Genomic DNA, 27,911 nt, shown 5'->3' with positions numbered 1-27,911 from the left:
TCTGTCCAGCCCCGCTCCCGCCTGCCTGCGGGGCCGGGTGCTGTGTGGAAGGCATCCACGCACATGCTCACTTGAATAAGGAAACCCCTGGCCTCTGTGTTTCATGTATGTGGTTATTTCAGGGTTTTGTTTTGTTTTGTTTTTCCTGGGCAAGGAGGGGGATCCCATAAAAGTACTGGATTTTCTTTCCTTCTGCACGCATTGATTTTGAACGGCCTCTAACAGCCCTTGTGTGTCCTGCCAATAAGATTTTTGATCTTAAAAAAAGTCTGTAAAAAACACTCTGCATCAGTACTGGACTTACAAATAAAATTTATTATGTACTCGCAAAGAAGACAGCCTTTTCCATTTAAAGAACAGAGGAGGCTTGGACACAGAGGAATAGCCAGGCGTGGGTGGGCGGGCTAGCCTGTCCTGACCGTGATTTGTGGGCAGAAAAAATGAGTATGAAGCCCACCCTTCCTCCTAACAATCCCAATGGGAAAACACCACGAGGAAGAACAAATATGTGCAACTAAGGATTTCATTTAGTACGAAATTGTGCCGCATTTCCAGAGTATAAAAATACCCTACCAGAAGCATGGTTTCTAATTAATCTGGTTTCATTCTAGTATGAAATAGACTTACGAGTAGGATGTTTTCCATTTAAGTACTTCTAAAAGACATGTGTTTAAAAAATATGACTAAACCTTCTTAGGGTTTTATAAAAATTAAATCCTTCTCTCTGAGCCCAGCATCGTACATTTGAAGTTCCTTTTTGGAAATCTGTTTTGCTTCTGTTTCTTCAGCTGCTGGTTCTTGGGCTCGAATGAAATGATCTCTTGGAATCATGCATTTAATAGAAGTTGAAGGGAGGAAAAAAAAATCTTAGGATGCACTTTAATCGAGCAAAAACACTCACATTCTAAGTGTCAGGCTCTAAGTAATGTTAATTGTTTGCTGGCAATAATATTGAGGACTTTTTAAGACTTCGCAAACTTCCAACGTTGATTTGCCTTTGCCAGCAGGACCTGGGCAGTGCTGGGGCAAGCAGGGGTCCCGGGTGGTCAGCTGGCAGGCTGCCCCGTTAGGTAGCTTCCTTCTGCCTTTCGAGGGAGTATGGGGCGGTCCTCAGTCCTCTCTTCCTCCCCTGGCTTGTGGAAGCGCCTCCCTTTCCAGACCGCAGGCCCTGACTCAGGAGTGTCATCACAGGAAGGCATCCGCCCACGCCTCCCCCAGGGACCTCAGGCCCCAGAGCAGTGTGAAGGGTGGGGTTCTGCAGGGCTGCCAGCCCACTGTCCAGGACTTTCTTCCTCCTCACCCTCCTCCCTGCTTCCAGCTCTCTTTCAGCCTCTCAAAAGTATTGTGAGTTTTGTTTCTCTGTCCCTTTGTTTTCTTAGCTTTGTGAGGTTGTCAGTAGCATTGGTCAGTGGGGATCCTGGGAAGGAAACGTGAAAGGGGCTGAAGGAATGGTGGAAGACTGTCTCCAAACCAGTCACTTTGCCGAGAGACAGCCACCGCTTTGAGCCAGTGCTTCTCAAACTTGAACTTGCCTACAGATCACTGGGGATCTCATTAAAATGCAGATTCTGAATCAGTAGTGCTAGGGTGAGACCTGAGGATTTGTGTTTCTGGCAAGCTCCCAGGTGACCACAGGCTGCTGGCCCATGCTTTGAGTGTTGAAGGGTGCTTTACTTGAAAGTCAAAGAGATAATTTATGCAAAGGGCTAAGCCAAGGTCCTGGCAGGTAGTAAGTACTTAATAACGTGCTTGAAAATGATGATGAAGAGAATGGCAGTGGTGGTGATGGTGTTGGTGAAGATGATGGTGATGATGATGGTGAAGATGATGGTGATGATGGTGGTGAAGATGATGGTGGCGATAGTAATGGTGATGGTGGTGGTAATGACGGTGATGACGGTGATGATGCTGATGATAGCAGGAAACATTTATTTTCAAGGAAATACCATTATTGAACCTGCTATAGAATAAGGAGTTATTTCCAGAGGACAAGCATCAAGGAACAGGAATTTGCTCACCTCAGCCGGTAAAGGATGGGTTCATATTTCTACCCAAGAATTTAGTGCAGTTTGCAAACCAACACTAGTTTTTCAGACCACAAGTTTTAGAGGCAGAAACTGAGTCAGTCTGTGTCATCCCGGTGTCCCGGCATCTGGCAGAAGTACCAGGCACACAGTAGTCCTTCAATAAATGTTGGCTACTGTTTTCATTTACTGAGCACTTACTATATGCCAAGCACCTTATGTGATTTTTTTTTCTCATTTTACCTTCACAACAAACTTAGGGGATGGTGATTATTAATCCCATTTTACAGATGCAGAAACTAAGTTTTGCCCAAAGCAACTCAGTGGGTGGAGGGAGAGCTGGAATTCAATCCGATTCCACAGCCCAAACCCTTAACCTCCTGGTTCTGCCGTGATGACGCAGGGATTCTGGAGCAGAGCCATTACCATGTAGTGTGTGTCAGCCTGCTCGAGGGGCCCTCAAACTCTCCTCCCATGTGGTCAGCAGGCAGGAAGACTGCAAGGTGGCCTCATCCTCTCCACACGGAAGCTCCCCACCAGGTGAGTGGAGCATCAGCCACATCCACGTGCACCCTTGTCCTCCTCTTTCTCCTGCTTCTGTCCCTGAACTCATCCAGTCTTCCCGCATGGTTCTGATTCCGTCCTGGAGAGCTGTGTTCAGGCAGACATCCAGAGGCTGAATAACAGTATTGGACCCACGAGAATTTCACAGAGCTCACTGTTCTGACATCCAGCCTTCATCTCTAACCTGTCTGTGATGCATGCAGAGAGCATGATCCCAGCTTGCAGGGACCACCTGTACCAGGCGTGCACGTCTGCAGCTGATGCCCAGTGAGATACTCATCCTTACTGCCCTTCGAGGGTGCTTGGACTGAACCCCCACTGTACATTTCAGGTTTCACGGGGAGCTCTGCTCCACGCCCATTTCTATTAAAGTTAAGAAAAGCTTCAACTTTGTTCCATTTGCGAGGTAGGCTAGAATTACTGTGCAGTGGGCTCTTACATCCAGGTGGAACGGTCGCTTCGGGACTTTGGGAATTCCCAGTTGCAATTCCAGACAGCTCAGAGAGGAGCAAGGTCCCCAGCCACATTTCTATGAACTGCGGTTCATAGGAAGTCTTTTGCTCATTTTGGTTGTAAAAGCTGAAAATGGTGTGTACAGAACTTAGTGTATATATACCACAGCTTCTTTATCCAGCCATCTGTCGATGGACATGGCTGCTTCCGTGTCTTGGCTGTTGTATACAGTGCTGCTATGAACATAGGGGTGCATGTGTCTTTTTGAATTAGAGTTCCCTCCAAGTATGTGGCACAGGTTTCTTCACCTCTCTGGGCATGTTTCCTCACCTGTGAAATGAAAACAGTTAACTAGAAAACTGTACAGAGATCAGTCAGCTTTGAAACCCTGTGACTGCCAGATTGTGATCCCTGAGTGTGTGACATATTTTTAAATAATTCCCTTCTCATTATTTCACCTCCGCCTCCTGGCTTTGTGATCTCAGGATGTGACGTATGACTTGTAAACAGTGCTTTAACAAATGCAGCCGGCTCTCCCCCTCGCTTTGCAAGGGGTTTGGCCCGATGCAAGTGGGACCTGAATGGCCAGGAGCTTTCTTCCCCAGAGAAGTATTCACACCTCAGCCACCATGACAGCCTCTCATGAAAGTCTCTCCCCCGACTCCTGTTCCTTCCTCCCCGCCTGGGCGGGTTCTCGGGCCCTGCCTCGAAGTGCTGTATATTATAGGGCTGGGGGGCCTGCAGGGACTCCCCGCTCCAGAAGGACCCCAGGGAACAGAGCTGAGTCCAGAAACCGCAGGCGCCCAGATCCTGGCGAAAAGCAGTGCCTGAGGGTTGGGGGTGTGTTCCAGAACTTTTCTCCTTCCCGGGACTCTCCATTCTGTCACAGCCCCAGCTGGGAGCTGCAAGGGGCTGGGACAGGACTGGCAGGGGAGGGGTACACGGGGTGACCCCAGCCCCGGGGGACGGGCAGGAAGGAAACCAGGAGGCCCAAGTCAGGCCCTGTGGTGGGGCTGCCTGCAGGTAGTGGCCTCACTGATGCTGTATCACGTCTCTGTGTGTGGCAACAGCTGTGGACAGTGACGCTGCGGTCTCCCAGCAGCTTGCCTGGAAGCTGCCTTTCCCCAAGCTAGCCCCTACCCCCAGGAGTCCGGATGTCCGGGGCCCATAGCCTTAGCTGGGGTGGGGTTGTGAGTTCCACTCTGAGGGCGCCGTGCTGCAGGGTTCACGTTCAGGCCCCCGACTCTCAGCCCACCTCCCTGAGGTGCACCTGTAGAACTGAGCGTCTCCCCATGGGAGAGGCACGGGAGGTACCACTGTCAGCTCTGGGCCTGTATGGAGCAGGGCCAGGCACCCTGGGTGTTACCATCACACCCAAAGCAGCCACACTCACCCCACAGCTTTTCTCTCCCTCCAGCCTCGGGTGCTCACACCCCGACTTCATCCTTTTGACCCAAGGAGGGGGAATTTCCTTTGAGCCCAGGGCCTGCATGTGTGCCTGCATCTGACGTCACCTCTCTCCTATGACATAAAGCGGGGAGGGAGGGAGCACGCGGGCCCCTATTTTTGTAGTGTGGGGTGCACGCTTGTGCTGCGGGGGCAATTCTATTTGCGTTCTCCACCTACTGCTCTCTCTAAGATTAGAGTCTTAGCCTTTTAAGAATTGTATATACACCCCTGATGGGTTCTCGACTCAGACGTTCAAGGACACTTAAGATGGAAAGTTGTTCTTCGTCTCATTCCCTGCCTTATGTAGGACAGAGACAGACAACAGAATGATTTCCACAGAGGAAAAACACCCCTTCCCAGTTAGTGTCCATCTTGTCCACACTTCTCACCTCAGCCGATCTGCAGCAACAGGAGAATGTGACGGGCAGAAGCTGAAATGTGAGAAGATCTTCCTTGAAATCAAATCTGAGTCTATGTCAGAGCATTTGACTTTAGACATATTAAGACGTAAGAATGACTAGATTAAACTGAACGAGTTTATTTGGAATGGTGCACATTATAGGTGAACTACCTCCCCCCAAATTGTATCCGATCTAAAAGGAAGGACTTGTGAAACCGTATAAGCCGTAAATTGATAGGAAGAATGGCTGAGCTGCGCTTTCTGAATCCCCAGGGAACGGGAGGGCGGGGGGAACAATTAGTAAGTATGATGAATCAGCTGACAGAGGCTTTTTTTCCTTGGCTCTGTGAAATGTTGGAAAATTTCTTATTGCAAGTCTAATTTCCCAAGAAATTGGAGTATGGACTGAATAAAGGCTGAGGTCTCTAAGGAGAGTCACGAAGCAGCGTGCGGTGGGCGAGCGTGTGCGTGCAGGCGCGAAGACTCTGCTTTTTACCCACTGCCTCTGACACTACCGAAGTGTGAAACTGCAGGTGCTTAGCAGCCTCTGCTGTCACTGACCGTTTCTGAAAATGGAAGTCGCTGCCGTGACGCCTGTCTTCTTTATGGTTAGAAAACAACCCAGAAATGCAGGATGGGAGCCCCAGAGAGGAAGCTCTAGGCGCGTATTTGGATCAGCCTGCTGGTTGGACCTACTGTTGGGGACTGTCAGACGTGCGCTGTTCTCTGCTTGCTGGGACCCGGAACAGCTCTTTGCAGGAAGACATCCTAAGTCTGTGCGCTGAGCACTCACTGCAACTCTGGGCTGTGCTCAGCTCTTCCTCCAGCAGCCCAATGGAATAAGAACCTCATTTTCAGATGAGAAAACTGACTCAGCAGCTACGAGTGGGGCCGCGCCTTAGAAAGCTGTCAATTCAATTTCATGTAAGACCTCGGAGGCAAATCACCCTGAACACGGTGGGTTTTTTTAGTAGGGAGAATGCTGTGCTGCAGAAATTTTCCTACCTGGCATCATCTCTGCAAACAAAAGCTTTATGCAGAAGCCCAGAATATGCAATCAGTAATCCCAGAGTCTGGGGCCGATGAGCTGCCCTTCTGATTGAGTGCCGCCCTCCTTGTTTAGAGACTGACAGTGCCAATGATTTCATGTAAGACATATGTTTGCATGCGCCAGGCAGCCAGCGTCACAGCTCAGAAGAGGCTGAAGTCAGGACCTTAGGAGACAGCCCTCTGGAGAGGGGACTTCTGATGGACAATGGCTGCCTACGGGGTGGCCCAGGACAGAACGACCACTTGAGCCCCGGGTCTCGATTTCCGGTTCTGAGGGTCTGTGTGTGTTCAGAGGTCAACACTGGCATCAAGAGGAGTAAAGATGCTGCTAGTTTTCCCTTTTGATTTGTGACAACCTGGGTGACCGGGCGTCTCTTTAACATGGTAGCTTCATAGCACCCAGCTCAGACAACTTGCTCTTTGGGGAGAATGAGGAGGAGCTAATCTCCTGGGCAAGAGGGGGGTTAGATTCCAGGCCTTTGCATCTCACACCTGCCTCCCACTCCCCCGTGACAGATGGCAGGACCCCTCTCCCCTCCGTGTTGCATGTGAAAGATGAGCCGCGACTCGCAGGCCAAATTCCTTTTCCTTAAGTGAGAGAGAAAAGACAGATGGCGAAGAGTTTATTTTAGGTATTTTAACCTTGTCCACATGTTTTAACATTATAAAAAGAGTGGAAACTGGCGCATATTAAAATCACCCATAATCCAATAACTTAGGCAGAATAATTGTTATTTTATGTGTTCCCCTCAGAACTTTTATATGTGTGTATATTACATGATAATGTCAACATGACTTGCATCCTTCTCTCTCTTTTTTTAATATATCATATGTTTGTTCCGCATTGCTGCATAATCCTCCAAACCACAGTCTTTAATGCCTGAGAACTAGTCCAAGAGCATTCGCCATCTCTTTGAGCCATTCTGAGTTACTGGGCATTTAGGTGTGTCAGGTTTTTATAACAGAAACTATACCGGATGCACGTGGTTGTCACGCGTGCCCAGTAGGACAGCACACTGTTTCCTCGAGACGGAGTCGCAGGTAGAGCGGGGGGGCCAGGGCAAGAAAGGTTCTGGGTGTGTTTTGTCAAACTGCTTTGCCCGGGGCTGCGTGAGTCCGTGCTCTGGGGCTGTAGATGGTCTTTGTTTCATCTCATAAATGGGTGGGATTGGAATACGTTCCAGAAGCCCACGGGCCTCCGTGGTCTGCTACAGAGGCGGGGTCAGAGCTGCTGCTTTCCCAGCCCCAAGGCACTGATCGCGGTCGCCTAGGGACCAGCAGGTGCCCCGGGGCAAGAGACGCAGGTGCTCACAGGGTGGATGCTGCCTGACGTGCCTCTGGGACGGAGCAGCTTCCTCACACTTGACCGTCAGTGCATGCTTTCTGACTGCTCAGCCTGGGTAGAGCTTTCAAAGCCAGTTGTTTTGTAAGCGAAGCATTCATACTTTTGGAACAGGTTACTAGCATCATGGAAGAAGGGAAGATACTAACGGTTACCAAGTTTAGCAAATACAAATATGGACACCCACTTAAACTTGAACTTCAGGTAATGGAATAATCTCTTTTTTAATTTTTAATTTTTTTAATTGAAGCATAGTTGATGTACAATGTTGTGTTAGTTTCTTGTGTACAGCAAAGTCATTCAGTTATACATATATATTTTTTTATTGTAGGTTATTATAAGATATTGAATATAGTTCACTGTAATATACAGTAGGACTTTGTTGTTTATCTATTTTATATATAATAGTTAGTATATTCTAACCCCAACCTCCTAATTTATCCCTCCCCTGCCCTACCTTTCCCCTCTGGTAACCATAAGTTTGTTTTCTAATCTGTAAATCTGTTTCTGTTTTATAAATAAGTTCATTTGTATCATTTTTTAGATTCCACATGTAAGTGATATCATATGATATTTGTCTCTGTCTGACTTACTTCACTTAGTATGACAATATCTAGGTCCATCCATGTTGGTACAAATGGCATTATCTCATTCTTTTTTATGGCTGAGTAGTATTCCATTCTATAAATATACCACATCTTCTTTATCCAGTCATCTGTCAATGGACATTTAGGTTGCTTCCATGTCTTGGCTATTGTAAATAGTGCTGCTATGGACATTGGGGTGCATGTATCTTCTTGAATTAGAGTTTCCTCCAGATATATGCCCAGGAGTGGGATTGCTGGATCATATGATAACTCTTATTTTTAATTTTTTTAAGGAAACTCCATACTGTTTTCCATAGTGGCTGCACCAAATTACATTCCCACCAACAGTGTAGGCGTGTTTCCTTTTCTCCACACCTTCTCCAGCATTTATTGTTTGTGGACTTTCTTACTGATGGCCATTCTGACTGATGTAAGGTGATGCTTCATGGTAATTTTGATTTGCATTTCTCTAGTAATTAGCAGTACCAAGCATCTTTTCATGTACCTATTGGCCATCTGTTTGTCTTCTTTGGAGAAACGTCTATTTAAGTCTTCTGTCCATTTTTTGATTAGGTTGTTTGGGTTTTTTTGTTTGTTTATTTGTTTTTAGTTATTGCATGTATGAGTTGTTTGTATATTCTAGAAATTAAGCCCTTGTCAGTTGCATCATTTGCAAATATTTTCTCCCAGTCTGTAGGCTGTCTTTTCATTTTGTTTATGATTTCCTTTTCTGTGCAAAAGCACATTAAGTTTGATTATGATCCCACATATTTATTTTTCTTTTATTTCTGTGGCCTGGGTAGACTGCCCTGGGAGAGCATTGCTACAATTTATGTCAGAGAACATTTTGCCTGTGTTCTCTCCCAGGGGATTTACGGTGTCCTGTCTTGTGTTTAAGTCTTGAAGCCACTCTGAGTTTACTTTTGTGTACGGTGTGAGGGAGTGTTCCGGCTTCACTGTTTAGCACGCCCCAATACCACTTGTTGAAGAGACTGTCTTTTCTCCATTGCAGGTTCGATAGTCTTTTGCATAGGTCTCAAATACTGCATGAGGCATACTTATGCTCGAAAAGTATTTATTGTTTATCTGAAATTCAAATTTAACTCAGCATCCTGTATTTTATCAGGCAACCCGTCCAGGCTTGATGAACGTGGCACAAGCCGTCATGTAGGGTGAGACTTGGGTGGGTTATGTATGCTCACAGTACCGTTTCCTCAGCTGGACAAGGACATTAGCACCGCACTTACCTTCAGAGAGTGTTGTTAAGCGCTTGGTCCCAGCAAGTCCTCAATAAATATTGACGACTGCTGTCACTATCTCACAAAGGGGAGGCCAGTTCTTTAGAGTCCAGGAATGCCAGTTGTGTTTCAAGTAGCCCTGCAGAGACACAGTCTGTTTCCTCTGAAGGATGGCAGAGCCCTAGTAACTGACTGACTCTGCAAGCATCCCCAGAGGAGACCCATTAGCATCCTGAGCCCATCATGGTCTCTGCCAAGGTTTGGAGACATCCCACTCGGTATGGTAACGTACTGTTCACTACCATGGCAAATTCTGATTTACCCGGCTTCTGTCTCTCCTTTGTTTCCTACTTCCAGTTCCCAGGGGCCTCATTTTGACAAACGTGATCCAGGTCAACGTCTATTGATTATCCAATCCAATGCAAAACCCCTGTGTCCTATTTCCTCAACAAACTGACAAATGTTTTTCAATTATCCAGAGTTGTCTGGTAATAGCAAAAAAAAAAAAAAAAAGAGTCTGTCAAAAAATTTTTTTACAGAGATAGAGTAAATTAATATATCAAATCTGTTAACTTGATGGTTGGACCTACATCACCAAAATTGACTGATTGTCTCACAGAACCCAAGGCTACAAAAGGAAAGATGATTTCCAGACAACAGTGTGTTTCTTTCTATCATGAGTGACTACATCTGACTAAGGCCATTCAGCCGTGAGAATTTTCACCAGACTCCTCTGAGCTGTTAAAATATAATGTAGTAAATATAAAATATAATGTAGTAACACAGTTGGATTTATGGACATTCCTTTTCTCTGTAAAACGTGGACATTTTATAGCTCTGCCAATCTTGAAAAAAAGAAAGGAAAAAGAAAAGATCTTTGGTATCCCTGCTCCACAGAGCTAAAGAGGTGCGTGTAGGTCCAGATTAGCCAAGGCACCCAGCCTGCCCAGGGGAGAAAGGGTGTGGGCGCCGCCGTGATGTGGCTGCAGTGGTGATGGTAATCTGAGCAGTTCCCCAAACTGCTCCTGCAGGACGGAGGACAAAGTACAGGCCCTGAGCTCAAAGGTGCAATGTCATCACAGCATGGGATTTGAGTATAAAATCCTTTGGGGGCTTAAGGCAATGGGCTGGCTTTTGTTTTTGTACGTTTTCATTCAAGGGCAACCCAAAATAGGCTGGGCCATGTGGAATGCACAATTGTGGAGGAAGGTGTGTGGGTCCTGGGACTTCCGTCCTGGCTACCGCATCCTGGCCCCATTACTGACTACCTGCAACCTCTGCATCTCATTTTCCTCACCTGTAAATTTGGGGTAACCTCTCCCTGCAGGATTGGGAGGATTGGCTACAAAGTCTGTTAGTATCAAGCACAAGGGCAGGCACAGAGTAGGTGTGCAATTGATGGCAGGTGTCAGTGTCAGTATTTATTGCAAATATCTAGATTACTCGCAGTCTTTCCTCACCCCCAGAATCTCTACAGATCCTAATCCGGCAGCTGCTCTTCCTAATGACGCATGACAAACGGGACAGAGCAGGGCATTCTCCCTTTGGAGGTTTGTTCCTAGGACTGGGGTTCGTGTTCAGTTGCGCTTCAGATAAAGGCGTTGTTTCAAAAGAGGACAACGAAGCAGGTGCGGATCCAGTGCAGTGGGGTGAGTGGGCGAGGGCTCTGGTGAGGCAGCCGGACTGCCCAGGCGGCCTCGTGCCCTGCTGCCCGCAGAACCCATCCTGGGCTCTGTTACTAGAGCCTGAGGATTTTCTGTCTGTTCTGCCTTGGCTCTTCTCACAGACCCAGAGCACCAAGCGACCACAGCATGTCTCTTACTGGCTGGGAATCTGCCCGGAAGCCCCAGTGCTCTGGGATCAGCTCTAAGCCCAGCTCTTCTATTTGCTAGCTGTGTGACCTCACAGGAGCCTCTTTTCCAGTGTGTAAGTTGTGGATAATAAGACCTTCCTCAGTGGGTAGGTGTGGAGTTAGGTGGCTGACACTGTTAGGGGGACTCTGTGTCCGGGTTTGCCAGGTGCCACCTGGTCTATGTCTATTGTCAGGTCATCTTTATGAACAGTGTCCATTTTGACTGTCAAAGGTGTCCCGGTTTGCATGATGGCCACCCTAATATACAGACACCCAGCAATTGTATTTGCTTTGGTTGCTGATCATGGCTCACAATTGTGTCATAGTAGTGTCGCTGTGACTGCTAGTGGATAGTGGGACTGAACTGCATAAAACCAAAAAAATTTTTTCTTACTTCATGTTTCCATGCAATTAAAAGCTTCTCACTTTTCTTATTGGAAAATATCATAATTTATATGGATCAAAAATGTGCCAAATACATAAGCTTTTCTTATTTTCCTATGATAATTTCACAGATTTGGGGTGTTTTCTTCCTATAGAAACCTATAGGGCTATATTTTCTCAGTAACCTTTGCCTTCTCCTGGATAAACTTTCATTTATCTTTTCAAAGATCACATGTATCTAGGATGTTCATTAGGTCACTAAACTTTAGCCTTTTATAGTTATTATTATAAAAGTGCATTCATCTTGTTCAGTCTTCCCTACTGTAAAAGACATTTTTTGCTTACTCTCCTTGTTTTATTAATTAAGCTTCTCTAACATACAAGGGTTGATTTGCTACCATCCCCGATTCTTGAGCTCACAGTCTGAAAGTTGGGCACCAAGAGGACAGGGGGGAACGACCCCCTTCTCCACTGTCACGTGGGATCTCAGGTGAAACCACAGGATGTGCAAAGTTCCAGGGAAAAGGCACCAAGAACTAGAGATTCAAGGTGTAGATGTGGATACCTACCTGGAACCCCTTGGGGAACATCTCAAGGCTCACCTTTCTGAATCTGGACTTCTCTCCTTGGTCCAAGGCAGTGTCCTCTGGCCTTCTGCCAGCATTCCCCTGACAGCCTGGCTAGGTTTCAGGAAGGGAGGAGGCCGCCTCCCTGACCCACTGAGCCCTTGGGGGTTTGATATATGTCCAACATTCCGCATGGTCAGAACCAAAAGCGTCATTAATAAAGGATGCGTCTGAAGTAACATTTGAAGTGGCGTGATACATTTCACATTACAGTAGAAGGAGAAGATTTATAGGTCTTGGAGGATAAGCCCTTTTCCTGGAGTTACTCAGGCCTAACAGTTTCTTGAGGCTGAGACAAAAGGTCTATCACAAGCCGTGATTTATGTAGGACCTCTGATGGAATACATCTTGTTAGAGGCGAAATTGAGAGCTTTCGAGTTTGGTAACAGTCAGGAAACAAATGGTTCAGCCTCAGTAAGCTGACTGGTGCTTGCCTGGAGTTGGTTTTTTAATCTTTAGTGGAATTCTTTGAACTTTGGAGTGAGCTTTACAGTTGTAGGAAAGTTCGTAGCTTACCCTTGTTGGGCAGAGCCAAGCTTTATCTCCCCTGTTCCATCCAGTACACAGATACTGGGGGCGTGAGGACCGGAATCCTTGGCAGGACAGATGAAGACCCGTCTGGACAGGACACATCAGTGTGTGATTTGGGGAGTTTCACCATTTTCTCTCTAATTATTCAAACCATTTGAAGAGAAGCAAGCTGTGAGCAGACATTCTTAACACCACATGGCAAAGCAAGAATGCAAAAGGGAAAACAAAAGGCAGAAATCGAGTGACTTAGGGAACATAGTTATTGCTGCCTAAGAATTAGGGGATGACGTGTAAGGTAATAATGCAGACATATCCTAAAGGAACGTCAGACGGAGGACTTTAGCCAGAAAACACGGGTAGTTCGTGAGTGCTCACTAGTTAAAATAGCGACGTGTTCCTGGATGCGGAGACCCTGGGCCCAGAGACCTGGCTTTTTGTACAGTTTACACAAGCCTTAGAGTTGTGGTTGTGCTTGGGTGACCAGGAGACAATTTACTTTTGAGAAATGACCTAATTTTCATTGTGGGCCTGAGTTTCACATTGGAGCTGAGTCCCTGTCCTCTTTCCATTGAGGGCTGTTCCGCCTCAGGCAGCTCGGTGCCTTTTGGATGAACATCCATCTCTCTTCTCCTGCACCTGTCCAGGTTGCTTCTGTCCTCAGTTCACTGAACATGTGTCCGCTGTGATGTAAAGTCTTCCCTAACGGCCCCAGGTTTTTATTCGGCCAACTCTCCCCAGTAACTCCTATGCAGTCCCCAGAACCTGAGCCCCACCATCAATTACTTCATTATGTGCTGTGATTTCAAGCAGCCCTGAACTGAACTGAACTGCACGCCCCTCAGGGGAGAGCCCTGTCATGTGATCTCCCCACGTAGTTAACATAGATTTAAACTCGGAGTCCTCGGAAGAGGAAGGGGTGGAGCCACCAGAACCCGGGAGGGGCCAAGAGAAATGAGAAACACAAAGTGGGGTTGTCCCAGAGCCAGAGATGCAACAGCTCCCTTCACCCTCCTGCCAGCAGTGCCCATGGGGATGTCACCCCTGGTCTCCTGGGGAGGCGGAGGACCAGAAAGGGGAGGGCACTTGCCCAAGTTGGACATCAAAATTGCCAGCAGCAAAGTGACATTTGGACGCAGGTAGCCTGGAACCATAGCTGAGTGCCCCACGGTTGGAGTGGGAGGTTTGGGGTACCCCTGAGGCTGGTCTGTTTTGAAAGGTCAGGACCCATCAGGCTGGACAGATTAAGTGTGCTCAGACAAGCTGGAGGACCTCCGAGGCCAGGCCCAGGAGTTTGGAGCAGGTGTGGTGTGATAGCGGGTGTAGGGAAGGGAAATGCCCCCGTGAGGATTCCAGGCCAGCTTGCACAAGCAGGTGAGAGTTGGTGAGGCAGGGAAAGGGTTAAGAAGTGGAGGCCTGGGAGGCCTGGTGACCGGGGTCCTCACCCCGTGGCAGCCCTGGAAAGGGGTTAATGGCCCAAGCCTGCTATTCCAGGGCCAAAAATGGCCTAGGCATGGTCACCTGCCTTCAACTCCATTGAGTCGTTATGAATGTCACAGATACTCATCTCGACAGCATTTGCTCCTGTCAGTGGCCTATTTCTTTATTTTTTAAAAAATGTAGTGCTTTTTTTTTAAAGTAACAAATGTACACAGTGAAAAGCAAAGCAAACAAATCAACAACAACAACAAAAAACCCTCACTTACTACAAAAGGGAGTTGTGAGTAAGTGAGTCTGCTTCTGACTCCCTCCTCCCAGACCCTCCAGAACCTTCTCTAGGAGGCAGGTTTCCTCGTATCCATTCCAGAGACAATCCCTGCATAAATGAACGTGTCTATGAGCTGCTCCTGCTGGTGACAATGACGACAAGGACAAGACTAGGAGCAAATACCTGCCCAAGTTCACGGTGTGTCAGGCACCACTGTAAGTGCTGTGCAAACATTTTCTCATGGAGACACCTCACAGCACAGCAACCCTGCAAGGCAGGAGTCCTTACCAGCCTCCCCCATTTTGGAGGGAGAAACAGAGGAGGGAGCGACTTTCCTACATCGCGGGGCAATGAAGGGCGCGGCTGGGACGCGACCGCTCAGCGCGGGCCATTCCTGTGCTGAGCTCCCGGCGGGCCCTCCCTCCCGGCCACGGGCCCCTGGCCCACGGTTTTGATGGCTGCACAGAATACCATGTGTTGATGAGCCCGGGTTTCCCTAACCAGCTTCTTGCGGAGGGGCATTTCAGTTGTTTCCAGTCTCCTGAGTTCATCGCAGCTTTGAAGTGATTTATTGGGTCAAGTCAGAAAGTTGGGCTTTTGCTGTGTTATCTTCTTAAAAGTAGTAACGAGACGTTTGCTGGAGTTCACGTCGGTTCAGAAAGCTGGTTCAGAAAGAAGGGACGTGTTTCAGCTTGCTTTCGTGGCGTCACAGACAGGGCAGCAGACGGGCTCCGCTTTGAATGCAGAAGCCACCAACAGAGACTTCGTTCTACTAGCATTTGGCAGAGAAGCTTTTAAGAACATCGTGGAAACATCTTCCCGGTCTTTCGCTTCCATCTGAATGCTTTGTCACATGCTGGGAGCTCTTCACAATATGGATTATCCAACACAACAACAATTAGTTCCAGTCACATGGAAATTTAATATTAAGAAAAAAATACTCATTGCTATGTCAGTGGGTAATTTAGCTCGTGCCTATAGTTACCCTTAACAGTTACTCTGCAACCCTCGTAGAGAAAATGTTTGAGCGTTTCCTGTGAGCGCCTTATTTATTCTGAAGCGTTGGTAAAGTCTAGTTCACAAAGTCCTGTTGAAATAAATGTTTGATCAGTTATGGTTGATTTTTTTCCTGCCTGTCTGCCTGCCTGAGATTCCCACTTAATGTTCAACAAATTCCCTCTGGCCACTCACTCCGGACATCATCTCCAACTGTCCTAGACTGAAATTAGCTAAGGGAAGTGTGTTCTTTTTCAAGAACAAAGCATTTACTCATTATATCAGATACAACATAAGATTTTACTGTCAGGCAAAAAAGATAACTTATAGCATTTTTTTTATTTATAAAATTCTGGCTTCTAATACCTTTGCCAGAACACAGATGCTCCCATATTTAGTAGGGCTCTGAGCTTACCCCGCCTCTAAAATAATGGATACGTTCCTTCGACAACTATTTACTGAGCACCTGTCATCTGCTGAACACTTTAGGAGGAAGATGGTGAGCAAAACGTGAAGCTTGTAGCGCTTTGAAGGGTGAGGATAAGATCTGATGTGTATTTTAAAAAGGTCCCTCCCACAATTCAGTGAATATACAAAAATACTGCTCAAAGGGGCAAATTTTATAGTATGTGAATTATATCTCAATAATGCCATTACTAAAAAAACAAATCCCTTTGCATGCATAGGGGAAAATTCACACAGAGCAGCTGGTGGGACTGAGCTCAGCGGTCCAAACCCATTCTTGGGTATTTGGTCACGACCAAAGAGGAGAGGTCTTTTGCCTACTATTGCAATAAAATTTAAAAAAATTGATCTCTCCCTAATAAGGCACTTTTAATTAATTTCAGAAGAATCCAAATGCTTATGTTTAAGAGATGCTGTATCAGTCAGTGAGATGGCTGAGTCTAGATAAGCAAAATTAGACTGAGGTCTAGCAGTGTGTGTGAAACCAAGACAGCCCAGCTCTCTTCATATCAGCAGGTGAGAATGGATCAACCCAGATAACAAAAAAAAAAAAAAAAAAGAGGAAAGAATAGCTGGTGCCGAACTCCGCATCATTAATTTTGTTTGTTTTTGTATATTGCTAGCAAAAGATGAACTAATGTTTCATCAAGAGTAGTTTTTCATAAAGCTTGGAGGTGGGATTCATGTGCGTTCAGAATATACCTTTTATTCCTCAGTTGAAGATAAAGCTGGTAGAATTTAGTCACTTGGAAAACAGCAGCATCCTAATCATTATTAGAAAAAAAAAGCTTTATTTTTTTCAAAATTCTACTTAATGAACCCAAGCTGTGTTGCTTCAGTCCTGACACCATCCTCTCAGAATGAATTCTCATATCTGTATGTGAAACATTTTTCCTAGTCTGTGAATGAGCAAGCCTAAGAGAGGAGAAAATCCTCATTTGGGAAACAGGAGTCTGTGCCTGAATCCTCAGGGGCAGCACAGCACCTGCCGCGGGGATGCACTGCCAGGCCCCTGCCGCGGGGATGCACCGCCAGGCCCCTGCCGCGGGGATGCACCGCCAGGCCCCTGCCGCGGGGATGCACCGCCAGGCCCCTGCCGCGGGGATGCACCGCCAGGCCCCTGCCGCGGGGATGCACCGCCAGGCCCCTGCCGCGGGGATGCACCGCCAGGCTGCCGAGCTGCAGAGCAGCCGGGCTGGGAGCTCCTGGAACCCAAGTTCCAACTCCTCCGGCACCATGTAAGCCCCAGGTAACTCCTTATTCCTTGCCTGGCACCTAAATTCTGCATTCCACCCTGGACTTCACAACTGCTTCAGCCCAAGAGTTTCACATGCGACAAAGCATGGCGTGATTTGTTTCAAGTAACAGAAAACCCAGCTCAAAATAGCTTCTGCACAGGTGGGAGTCCGTCAGCTCACGCAGCCCCCCCGGCCTGTGCTGCCCCCTTGCGGTCTTCATTCTCCATCTGCACCTGTCCATGGGAAGCACAGACGGCTGTTGGCGGGTCCAGGGCCACGTGGTCTTAGGTTCCCTCTCCTTTGAGAATATGTGAACTCTCTTTCCCGGTCTCTGTGGCAATCACTGTGGAAGGAACAAGAGCTTAATGAGGCACCCACCCCTTGAAGACCAATCACTGAGCCCAGCAGGGTGGGTGCCTGCCTGGCCAGCCTGGGAAACGTGCCCTGAGTCAGGTCCACATGGAGCCCCACATGGCCCATCAACCCTTGGCCGGAAGATGAGCTAGCGACCCCATCTCACCCCGCAGACGGTGGTGCAGGGGAACAGGAACGCAGCGGCGAGCCCTCCCAGCTGCGAAAGGAGCAGGGGAGGAAACACGTCAGGCGAGTTTGACTGCAGTTATATGATGTCAGAGGGATGGGTTCTCCGACCCGCCAGTGTCCCTTCATGCAGAATCAGCTCCGTCTTTATTCTCTCCGTAGCATCCCCTCTGGCTGCCTCACATGCGCCCCCTGTGGTTACAAATGGTGGCAGCAGCTTGCCTGGCACTGCGGTTCCACAGCCCCAACACGGGAAAAGAGGAAGAGCCTTTGTCACACTGAGTAAGACCTAGACCCCCCACTACTGGCGCAGTCGACTCCACCAAACCACAAAGACTAAGGATGGGAAAAGGGCGGGTACCCAAAGGAAAACAGAGACCAGAATGCGACCCAGCTGGAAGCCATCCCTACGCCCAGCACAATGCTTCCATGATTTCCCCGACGATCAGGCCTCTCAGGGTTTCCCTCCCTCCCTGTTGACCTACCCCTGAGGTCTAGAAAAGCCCTGACTCCAGATCAGCCCAGCCCTCTGCTCTCTCCCTCTGCCTCCCTCAGTGCAGAGCAAGCTCTGCTCCCTGTACGGATATCCACGTGTCATCCCTGGCTCACTGGGGCCCTTCCACCTCCTCCTCCTCATCCCCCATACCAGTCATTTCAAACATTCGTCTCCTCCACCACCTTTGTTTGACGCATATATTCAACCTTTAGGAGAGACTCAGTGCACATCCCATCAGCCGGATCATCTTCTGGGATGTCCTCCCTCCCCTCTCCCCTCTCGGTCACACTTTGCTCTTTCCTATCTGAAACCTGGCATGATGTGTGTGGTCATTGCCTTGGTCCTGCACTGGGACCTGCTGGGACAAAGTCCTAGGTGACTCAGTGGGGCTGGCACCCAGGGGAGGAGGAAGGATTTGCTGCAGGGGCTGGCTATGTCTCTTGGGCTAAGGGCTGGGGAATAAAATGCAATGATGTTTGTAAAGCTCCCAGCACAGCCTCTGGTGCAGAGCAAAGAAAGCATCCATTAAGGGAGCTGCAGGTATCCCCGCTTCATCATATGCTATTTCTGGAAAGATGAGATGAAGGCAGAGATGAAGGGATAGCGGGTCATGGGATTCTGACCACAGCGGGTCAGCTCAGGAGGAAGCCAGAGGTAGGGATGCACCTGGAGAGTAGGAGGGGGACAGGATGTTCTGCAACCAAGGTCTCTGTTGCACCCAGAAAAGGCTGAGAATCAAACCTGTGGATTAACTTCATGCCTGGAGAATCTCAAGATCTAGTTACGTGATTCTGCATTAGTAAAAGCATTAAGGAAAATAAGTTACACGTGCACCGTTTTTAGTAGAATATCCCCCAGTGAAGTTGAGTGCTCACTAGGATAGTCAGCTAGATTTAGAACTTTTATGGGTCCAGACCCCTTAATCTGTTGAATCATGTGTTCTGCTATTGAGCTCAAGGCTAACTGGACTGGGAGCTACAGTTAAAAAAAAAAAGAGTAAAACCTTCTTGTTTTATTAAAGCTCATTCTTGGATCCTCTATGGCTTCAAGCCTCTGTCCAGTGTAACAATATAGTCCTTGCTTTGTCATCCTCTTGCTGCAAACTTCTCAAATAGCTGTTGACAGAACACAGCTGAAATATCTGGATTATTCTGATAATCACAGGAGCACCGTCTCAAAACTCTACAGTTTATAAAATCTGACTGTTGCATTTGTCACAATCAAAGGCGTGACAATGGCATCATGTCATGATGACAAATCCTAGTAAACTCTATGTGACAACAGGAGACCCCAGTCATTTATTTTATCCTCATCAATTACCCTGATGAATCCTGAAGAATAGTCGCTGCTTAAGACAGTTTTGTCTTTTGTGCCCAGGCAGGAACAGCCCTGTCAATCAGGTAATTTTCCACTCATTTTTATCAGTTTGGAACAATTTACACATCCAGCAGAATTTTACAGAGATGTCTAAAGAAATGAATACCCTCAGAGGCTCCCAGAATGAAGGTTTCAGGAGCCGCGTTACCTTTTCGCCCTCTTCATCAAGGTGTGAATGGTCTACATTTTCTGGAAGTAGCCACGAGAAGCAATTAAAGAGTGAAAAATGCACCCCCTGTGTTGATAGGATTTGGGTTCCTCGCCAGAATTCCCAACTGTGAATGGATAGTTTTCTTGCTGTCAGAATTCCCGCTTTCATTGCTCTCACTGGTCTCATTTTTGACAGCGGTATAATGAGGAATAGAAAAGTTTCATTAGTTCTTGAAAAGAAACGTCTGTCATTTGACAATTCTCAGAGAATACTCTTAGGACAAAAAATTGGCACATAATTGAGAAAAAGCTCACTTGGTGCAGACATGGGGATGTGATCACCAAAAAGTGGTGGGAAGTTAATGAGAAAAAAAAAATCTCTTTGCTTTTCTTTCTCCTTTCTAAGCTGCGTCGCAAGAGTTTCTGATGGACACAATTCAGAGAAGTGCACTCCCCGCCGGCTTCCGAGCCTTTCCTGCTGCAGGCACCCGATGGTTTTAACCAGGCTGCTTTGGCTGTTCTTTTCTGCTCACTCTTCCCATATCATCAGCTGTTGTTTTCTTCCAAGTGCATTTTGAGCTGTTGACTTTGTCCCGCAATACACATGCGATACACTTCCTGTTGGTTAATCACCTATCCTTGAAAAGCAAAGATAAATTCTATTTGATTTCTTTCTCTTTATTGTACCTCTGTTGGAGCTCTGTATGCTGTGCCTTTCCTGGGCCTCCCGCATGTGTTTGTTCTCGGACACAATCACATAGGAATCTTCAGGTGCTCGGAGAGCCATTCGGCCAACCAGGAACTAGAGGCTGATGAAGCTGGAACAGGTGTCTGAGCCTCGGCCCGTTGGCTTTTGCAGAGAAGGGGAAATTCTTTGCTGGGGGTGGGGGGGACTGTCCTGTGCTTTTAGGATGTTTAGCTGCCTCTACTCACCATCTGCCCCGTAAGCTGTGACAACCAAAGATGTCTCCAGATGCAGTTGCCTCTTGAACATGGGGGCTGGGGGCGCTGACCCCCATGCGGCTGGAAAACATGAGGATAACTCAGATTTACAGCTGGTCCTCTGTATCCACAGTCACACATCTACAGATTCAGCCACCTGTGGGTAGTATAGTACTGCCGTCTGTGTTTAGTGAAAAAAATCCACATGTGAGTGAACATGTGCAGTTCAAACCCATCTTGTTCAAGCGTCAACGGTATTGCCATTGCTGTCTGTGGGGCAAAATCACTTCCAGCTGAGAACCAGTGATTTGAAATAAGGAACTTTTATGGCAGGTTCTTCAAATTCCCCAAGGATTCCCTTCTCTTATCTCAGTCAGCTGATAGAAATATTTCATCGTCAGAGCAGCATGAGTCCCACGTCAAGAAACATAAAGTTGGCAGACCTACGTAATCCCATACACGAGATGCAATTCTGTGAATAACAACTATCTTTATGTAAACCATACATTACCAGAAAAAAACATTGCAGAGAAATGGAAATGTTGGTTACCGTGGAAGGCTAGCGGTCCACTGTTTTTCCTTCTCGTGTTATTCATGTTAAAACACGTAAAGGGTTCTGTATATTTTTGTAATCTTATCTAACACTGTATTCTGAAATTTAATCTCTGATTCCTGAGGGATGATGATGAGATGAATAGAAAAGAATCTGGAAGAATATTGATGTTTGTGTAACTGTTTTAAAAGCAGCAGTTATAATCTTCTTATCAGTAAATAATCAAGAGTTGTATAAACTTTGAAAGTTCTACAAAAATGTTAGCCGTAAAAGAAATTATATTTTAGTAACCAGTTGCTATGTGAGTCAGTATTATCAGGGTAGAAGCAATCATATTTTATACTGAGTTTATTATTGGTGGACAAGGGCCTGGAAACTATCCCCAGTATCAATAGCATTTCAAATCTGAGAAAATAATGTCTCCAGTGCACAGATGTCTGTGGGTCTCTTCTTTGAAAATTGTCTCTTAAATGATCTTTTAATGTTGCTTCACACACAATATCGGACCTCAAGCTGAATTATGATAATTTGCATAATCTGTGCTATGACACAGCTCAGATGGCAAGAAAAGACCCTAATGCATCAGTATTTCTTACTTAGGAGGTCAAAAGTATGTCATCTCTGCTAATATCCTTGAAATCACGCAGCCTTGTCTTGTGCGGACAAAGAGGCTTAATAACCCTCTTTTCTGGGTCCTTCCCCCCGACTCCTCTTTTCCTCCAAGCTTGCTAATCCAAGATTACAAAGGGTCCTTCTGAAGTAACTTCCGGGCCACGTCCTTAATCCTGGTTTTCCTTCTCTTGGATCTGCAGAGAATGATAAAGCCTTCGGGAGAAAGAAAACTCACAATCTGCAACACGTAGACCTTACCACGATTCTTGCATGTGTTTTTTCTTTAAATGGTGGTATTGGCCAGATAACCTTACAATTATCTAGTATTTGGTCTTAGCAGATACAGACCAACATCCTGTAATGGCAAAAGGTGTATTTTTTAACAGTAGACAATTAGTGTCTTTGTCAGCATGGGACATGCATACACGTGCAGGAAGTAGGAGACAGTTCCTCTTGATTCACGTGATGTTATGATTAACTCAATGCCGTGGCTGACTGGTAAGAAGTCTGCTCTTTTACTTTAATGCACGTGTTTGAAAATGTTTTCAAAATGGGTTTAGCGCATCTCCTACGACCAGCCAGGAGAGCATCCCAACTGAGTATAATTTAATGGACATGGCCGTTTTTGTGGGGTTTTTGTCTTAAATTGTCTTTTATTTTTAACACCTTTATTGTGGTCTGACTCCTGTACAGTAAACTATACATATTTCAGACATATAATTTGATGAATTTTGGTAGATGTATACATCAGTGAAAGAACCACCACAATCAAGATGGCTGACATTTCCATTACTCCCCAAGAGATGCAAATTTCAAACTCCCAATTTACCCCTTCCTACCCTCTTTTCCCTCTGGTAACCATAAGTTTGTTCTCTATGTCTGTGAGTCTGTTTCTGTTTTGAAGATAAGTTCATTTGTGTCTTTTTTTAAGATTCCACATATAAGCAACCTCATATGGTATTTTTCTTTCTCTTTCTGACTTACTTCACTTCGAATGACAATCTCCAGGTCCATCCATGCTGCTGCAAATGGCATTATTGCTGCTTTTAGTGTTAGGGTCTTGAAGCCTTTCAGGGTCAGCATTTCCGATGTGTATGGCAAACACTGTTTGAAAGGGTAAGAAAGAAACCAGTGCCCACGTGCTGGTTCAAGGAACTCGTGGTCTCAGCTTGTAGAATGACCTTGTTTTCTTGCGATCTGTTTTCCCCTATAAAGAAACTTTAACAACTGTACAGTGTCAGAGATTTCTGAGGTCTGGTTACTTGAGTTCAGCTTAGACTCAGCTTCGCTGTACTCAAGGTAACTTGTTTCAATGCTGCTGGGAAAAAAAAAAATAGGCATTTCTCCAGACACGTGAAGCTCTTTCTGGGAAGGCTGGATCACAGCCTCCCCCGAAGATTTTTAGACTATGATGTGTTTTTTTTTAAATGTGGTGAGTGTGTGCACTAGTGAGCATTATTGGAATTTACCCAGGTCCCAGAGATGTTTTTGCTCATTAAACCAATCATCTGGTGACCAGACTATCTCAAATTTTTTTAAGTATCAACAACAATAAAAAAGAACATCACCACAATATACTGATCAGCATTTCCCAAGCAGTAACATGGGATGCACACTGCCGGACCGCCTCTCCAGAGAGCCATAAAGTGATGGGAAGGCAGAGACACCAGGAGCTCACAAAATCTGAGACAAGATGGCCCAGCTTGGGTTTTGTCTTCCCTTCTGGAAAATACAGCGTGTGTCTGCATTTCACCTGCCTGATGCCAGGTGTCCATCTGATCTGTGGAAGCCTGTCTCTTGCAAAAGGACTTTCTATAGAAAGGAGAGGTCGTGTTTAACAAACGTATGCATCTGGAATTGGTATGGATTGAGCTGAGCGTCAGGAAATGGTGACAGGTCAGTGGATGTGGGTGGTCCCATTCATTTTAGGCTTAATTTACTAACGTTAAGTTAAATCTGTAGCCATCCTACATAAAGTGAGTTCATGGAATTAAACGAATTAAACTTAAGAGAAATAAAGTTGGCTCAAGGTACATAGTTTTTTTTTTCTGTAAAATCAGAATACTTCTGGTTGTAAGTGACAGAAAACCAACTCAAGCTGCTTAATGAAAACATTAAGAAGTTTCTGCACCTATAGAACTGGGAAGCAAGGTACAACTTGCCTCAGGCGTGGCTGGAACCAAGGGCCCAGAATAGCACTAGGGCCCTGCTTCTCTGGCTGTGTCTTGGTCCCGCTCTCTGGCCACGATAGTCAAGAAGGCCACCGGCATCCCTTAGTCATGGTCATAAATGATACCATCTTTCCCGGGAACCTGCAGCAAGGTGGTGTTCACTTGGCCTGGCTTTCATCCTATGCCTGTCCCTGAACCAGTCACCATGGCCAGGAAACTGGGGTTGCCCTTGCCAGATTCAGTTTTCATGCCAATCCCTGTGGCTATGAGTGGGGTTATCAGACCTGTGTAATCCACTTAGAGCAGAGTGTCCACAGGAGTGCGGTTATGTTACCAGCAGAAGGGGGAACAATTATGGACGGAAAGGGGAAAAAAGGATGGCTAGACCAGCAGTGGTGGAAGTGTAAAGATAGAGTCTGGGTGAGATACAGCTAAGAGATACTCAACAAACATTTATTTACAACCTATAATATAGAAGACTCTCTCCTAAGAAGTCTAGATGATACCAGAAGTATAAGAAATAGTTCCTGACCCTTGGGAACGTGCATCCTAGGGAGTTCATTCAGCAAACGTTCATGGAGGCCTTGTAATTAATTTACATTTCTGAACACAGGTTCAACCATACGGAGCACTGTGCTGGGTGCTGGCTGTACAGCGGTGGTGAGCAAAGCAGGTCGTCCAGCTCCTGCTCTCATTTGGACTTCATGGGGGAGCCTAGAGGGGCATCCCTGTGCAGGCCACTGATCGCAGCGGTGTCGCATGGTCCCACCTGCCAGTCCAGGCCAGTGTTTCTCAGACCCCAGCGTGCATCCCCAAAGTGCCGTCCCAGGGCTGGCAGCATCAGCACCGCTCGGGAGCGCATCAATGCAGACCAGGCTACTCGAACCCTCTCTGCCACTGAATCCACTTTCATAAGATGCTCAGGTGATCCACATGCACTGTAAAGCTTAGGAGGCCCTGCTGTAGCTCGATGGTCAGCCAACAAGAACTCCCAAAGTCAAATCCACTTGTTATGAATAAAGTTTTATTGAAACACAGCTGTGCCCATTCGCTTGTATATTGACTGTGGCTGCTTTGACACCACCAGGGCAGGCTGGGAGTTGTGACAAAGGCTGTGTGGTCTGGAAGGCCTATAATATCTGCCATCTGCCCATTTACAGAAAAGATGTGCCGAGCTGTGTTCTAGTAGGTAAAGTAAAATCGTAAGCAGGGCCGACATCATGGGTGTACGAAGCAAGGGGGTCACGGAGGCCTCACCCTGGTTTATGGCTCTGATGTTGCTGATTTGTGAACAAGGACACCACTTTTTCCTTTGCTCTGGAAACCACACATTTTATAGCCGGTCCTGCCGGGGAGCAAAATTCAGATTTGTATGGAGTCGAAGCACACGTGGGCACAGGGTGCCGGGAGGGGGTGACTAGCCCGGCCTCGGGGTCAGATGAGGCTCCCTCACGTTGGTCGCTGACTCAGTCTTGATGGATCAGAGGAGTTTTCCAGAGGACCCTTGCTCATGAAATCAGGACACAAAGCCGTTATGTGACTAAGGGTACCCACCCTACAGTGGCCTCAAGAGTGAGGTGTGTGCATTATCTCATAGAAATAGTCATCCAGCCTTCTCTGGATTCATTCTGCACCTGGACAGCCCCAGCGCTCGAGGGCCCTTGCCTCACAGTCCCAGGTGAGGCTCCCGTTCTAAGCATCAGAACTTCACCTAGCAGTGTCTAATAGTTTAAAAAAAAAAAAAAAAAAAGCTCTTTCCTCTCTTGCATTGCTCTGCATTAGGGAAGAAAACCTTTCCAGAAAGTTCCCCAGCAGACCCATTGGCCAGAATTGGACAGCAGGGGCAGGAAGACTGGCCATCTCCAGCCTCGGTGACAGGAGGCAGCAGGAAGGGCTGGGACGGCTGGAGGCGGGGCGACCCAGAGGTCTGTCACCCGCCGCGTTTCCATGGCTGCTTCTTTTGCAAAAACACTCATTGTAGAATTTCTTCAACTCCTGGGTAGAGCTCTGAGGGCACTGAAAAGATGACTTGGTTCATCCCCCCAAAAATCTGATCAACTCGACTTTTCCAAGGATACATCTACTCCAGAAAGGGAGGTTCACCAGGAGCAGTAAGGCTCCCCAGACAGGGCCGGGACCAGGGGTCGGAGCTGCCCGTCAGCCAAACTTACGAAACTATGTTTTCTCAGTGCTACTGAGCAGTTTCTGAGGAATCTGTGGGGGTGGGACGAATAATTGTACCTTGAAAGATATTTGGTTAGACTCTGTCAGAGAAGTAAGGGATATTCAGCATCTGTTTGTGAAACATGATTTCTTATCTAAAAGTTGAATGGCTCTTCAGTAAAATGGTATTTGATGCTTTGACAGAGTTTATACCTAAGTCGTTTTCCTCACTGACTTCTGTGTTTCCGCCTGTTTATGTTTCTATATTTGTGCAAAAAAGAACGTCTGAAATCTGTAAAACACAATTTTTCTTGGCTGAAGCATCTACATTCCATACCGGAATTCCACTATACTTGCTTTTTATAAAATAAAGTTAAAACGTCTGCTGCAGTATTTACCTTAAATGTGATGTTAGTTACAATTGAACCGAGGTATGTTTCTCTTCCTCAACCTGTAATTCTTTTGAGTAGAGGTTAATAGGGTGGCATACAACATTAAAATACATATCAAAGAAAGAATGCCTTCTAGTTCCTAATAGAAAATCACTACTGTGGTTTCTACAGATTAAATAAAATTCACACTCTTGTTAGGTATTAAGGTAAGAAATATTCAGTTTAGAAACGAATGTTCTCCGTGGTTTTTACCATATTAACAACCCACTTGTAAAAATCTCCATTCTTCTGTTCTTGCTAACGCCCTCCCCGATTAAAACTACGTGCTGTCGAAACCTGAACTTCCACAGAAAATGTCTATTCAGAGATGTCACAATGAAACAGCAGTTCAACTAAGATGTTTGGAAGTTGTGATTTTCTGTGGCACGTTTGAAAGGAACGAGTACAAAAGTTTATCCATCATTCTGCTATATTCTGCCATCGACAGCCACGTGAAATAAAAGAAAAATGTCTTGAATGGAGACGTGTTTTTCTTTTCAGTGGTTTGAGGATTGAGTCTCAATTTGACCTTCGGAAAAATGTCAGAACAGCGTTTCAGAGACACCTAGGCACGCGAACCTCCGGTAATTTGGGGACTTTATGCGACATGAAGCCACTTGAAGTCCGTAGACACTCAGGGTTGATGAGAATTCTGTTGAAACAAAGTGCGTTTTGCCCCTTGGCCGCGGCCAAATTGCATGTTGTGAGCAGCTTGTATTTTTAGTTGAAGGGTTTGCTTTGGAGTTCAACTGCAATTTTACTTTCATTGTCATCTTAAATCTATAATTTTGTGAGAAAGTTTTTTAAAATACCTTCTCTCCTCTCCAGCAATTATTCTGACTGGAGAGTGACCTTTATTCTCTTCCGGTTACAAAAGAGAGGGAAAGAGAGAAGAAATAGCACACTCTGGGTTTTTTTCCGACCCCTGGATTATAGGGTGGGACACCTCAAAATGGAAAAGGAAGATTTTCAGACTTTGTAATGTCATCGGATAGTCATTAAATTCGTACCAAACTGCAGTTCAGTGACCTTAAGGTTGGACCCTAAGAGGTAAAATTGGCAGTAATCAAGTCCAAAGCTGGAGTCAATTAACTGCAAGCAAATTAACCAACAATTACGGCGTGCCTTGTTTATTTTTCTGAAGATCTTGAAATAAAGCAAAAGTTCTCCACAGGTACAAAGAGCTGGGCACCCACGTGAATGCATTTTGGAGCCGAACTTCTCCACGTGAGGTGGAGCTCCAGCCACAGTGAAAAGTCTAGTTTAACAGACACGTTTGGAAGTTGTGATCGGCCCTGGCACGTTTCAAGAGGGGGCGAGGGGCGTGGGGAGTCCAGGAGGCCTGGCCTCCCGTGTTCACACCCGTACGATTCAACCACTTTTACCCTGTGGAGGCCACCTGCTTCTCCGGGACAGCCTTTGTGTTAATCACATACTCACTTACCCCGCACCCTGCGTCCGCACCTAACAGGTCCCCCCCCTCGCCGGGGGGCCCTGGCCTGGATCACGAAACAGCGTCCTCTTGGCTGGTCTGTCTTCACATCAGCAGAAGCCCCCAGGTCCCTTGGAGCT

General features: G+C 46.5%; 1 protein-coding gene and 1 long non-coding RNA gene across 5 annotated transcripts in view; both read left to right on the top strand.

The window, feature by feature from the left end:
* ADAM12 (ADAM metallopeptidase domain 12) overlaps positions 1–27,911 on the top strand; it is a 323,192-nt gene that overhangs the window by 132,258 nt on the left and 163,023 nt on the right. The window lies entirely within an intron of this gene.
* Positions 19,243–24,782, top strand: LOC140699475 (uncharacterized). 2 transcript variants are annotated; one of them, XR_012077675.1, is made up of 3 exons: positions 19,243–19,340; positions 23,115–23,470; positions 24,359–24,782. It is a non-coding gene; the product is annotated as an uncharacterized lncRNA (long non-coding RNA). The 2 variants fall into 2 exon arrangements; XR_012077676.1 differs by lacking the exon at positions 23,115–23,470.

The sequence above is a fragment of the Vicugna pacos genome, chromosome 11 (genome assembly GCF_048564905.1).
Source record: "Vicugna pacos chromosome 11, VicPac4, whole genome shotgun sequence".
In the NCBI taxonomy this organism is placed as follows: domain Eukaryota; kingdom Metazoa; phylum Chordata; class Mammalia; order Artiodactyla; family Camelidae; genus Vicugna; species Vicugna pacos.
Note: the sequence above shows the minus strand (reverse complement) of the source record. Positions and strands in the feature narration are given on the sequence as shown.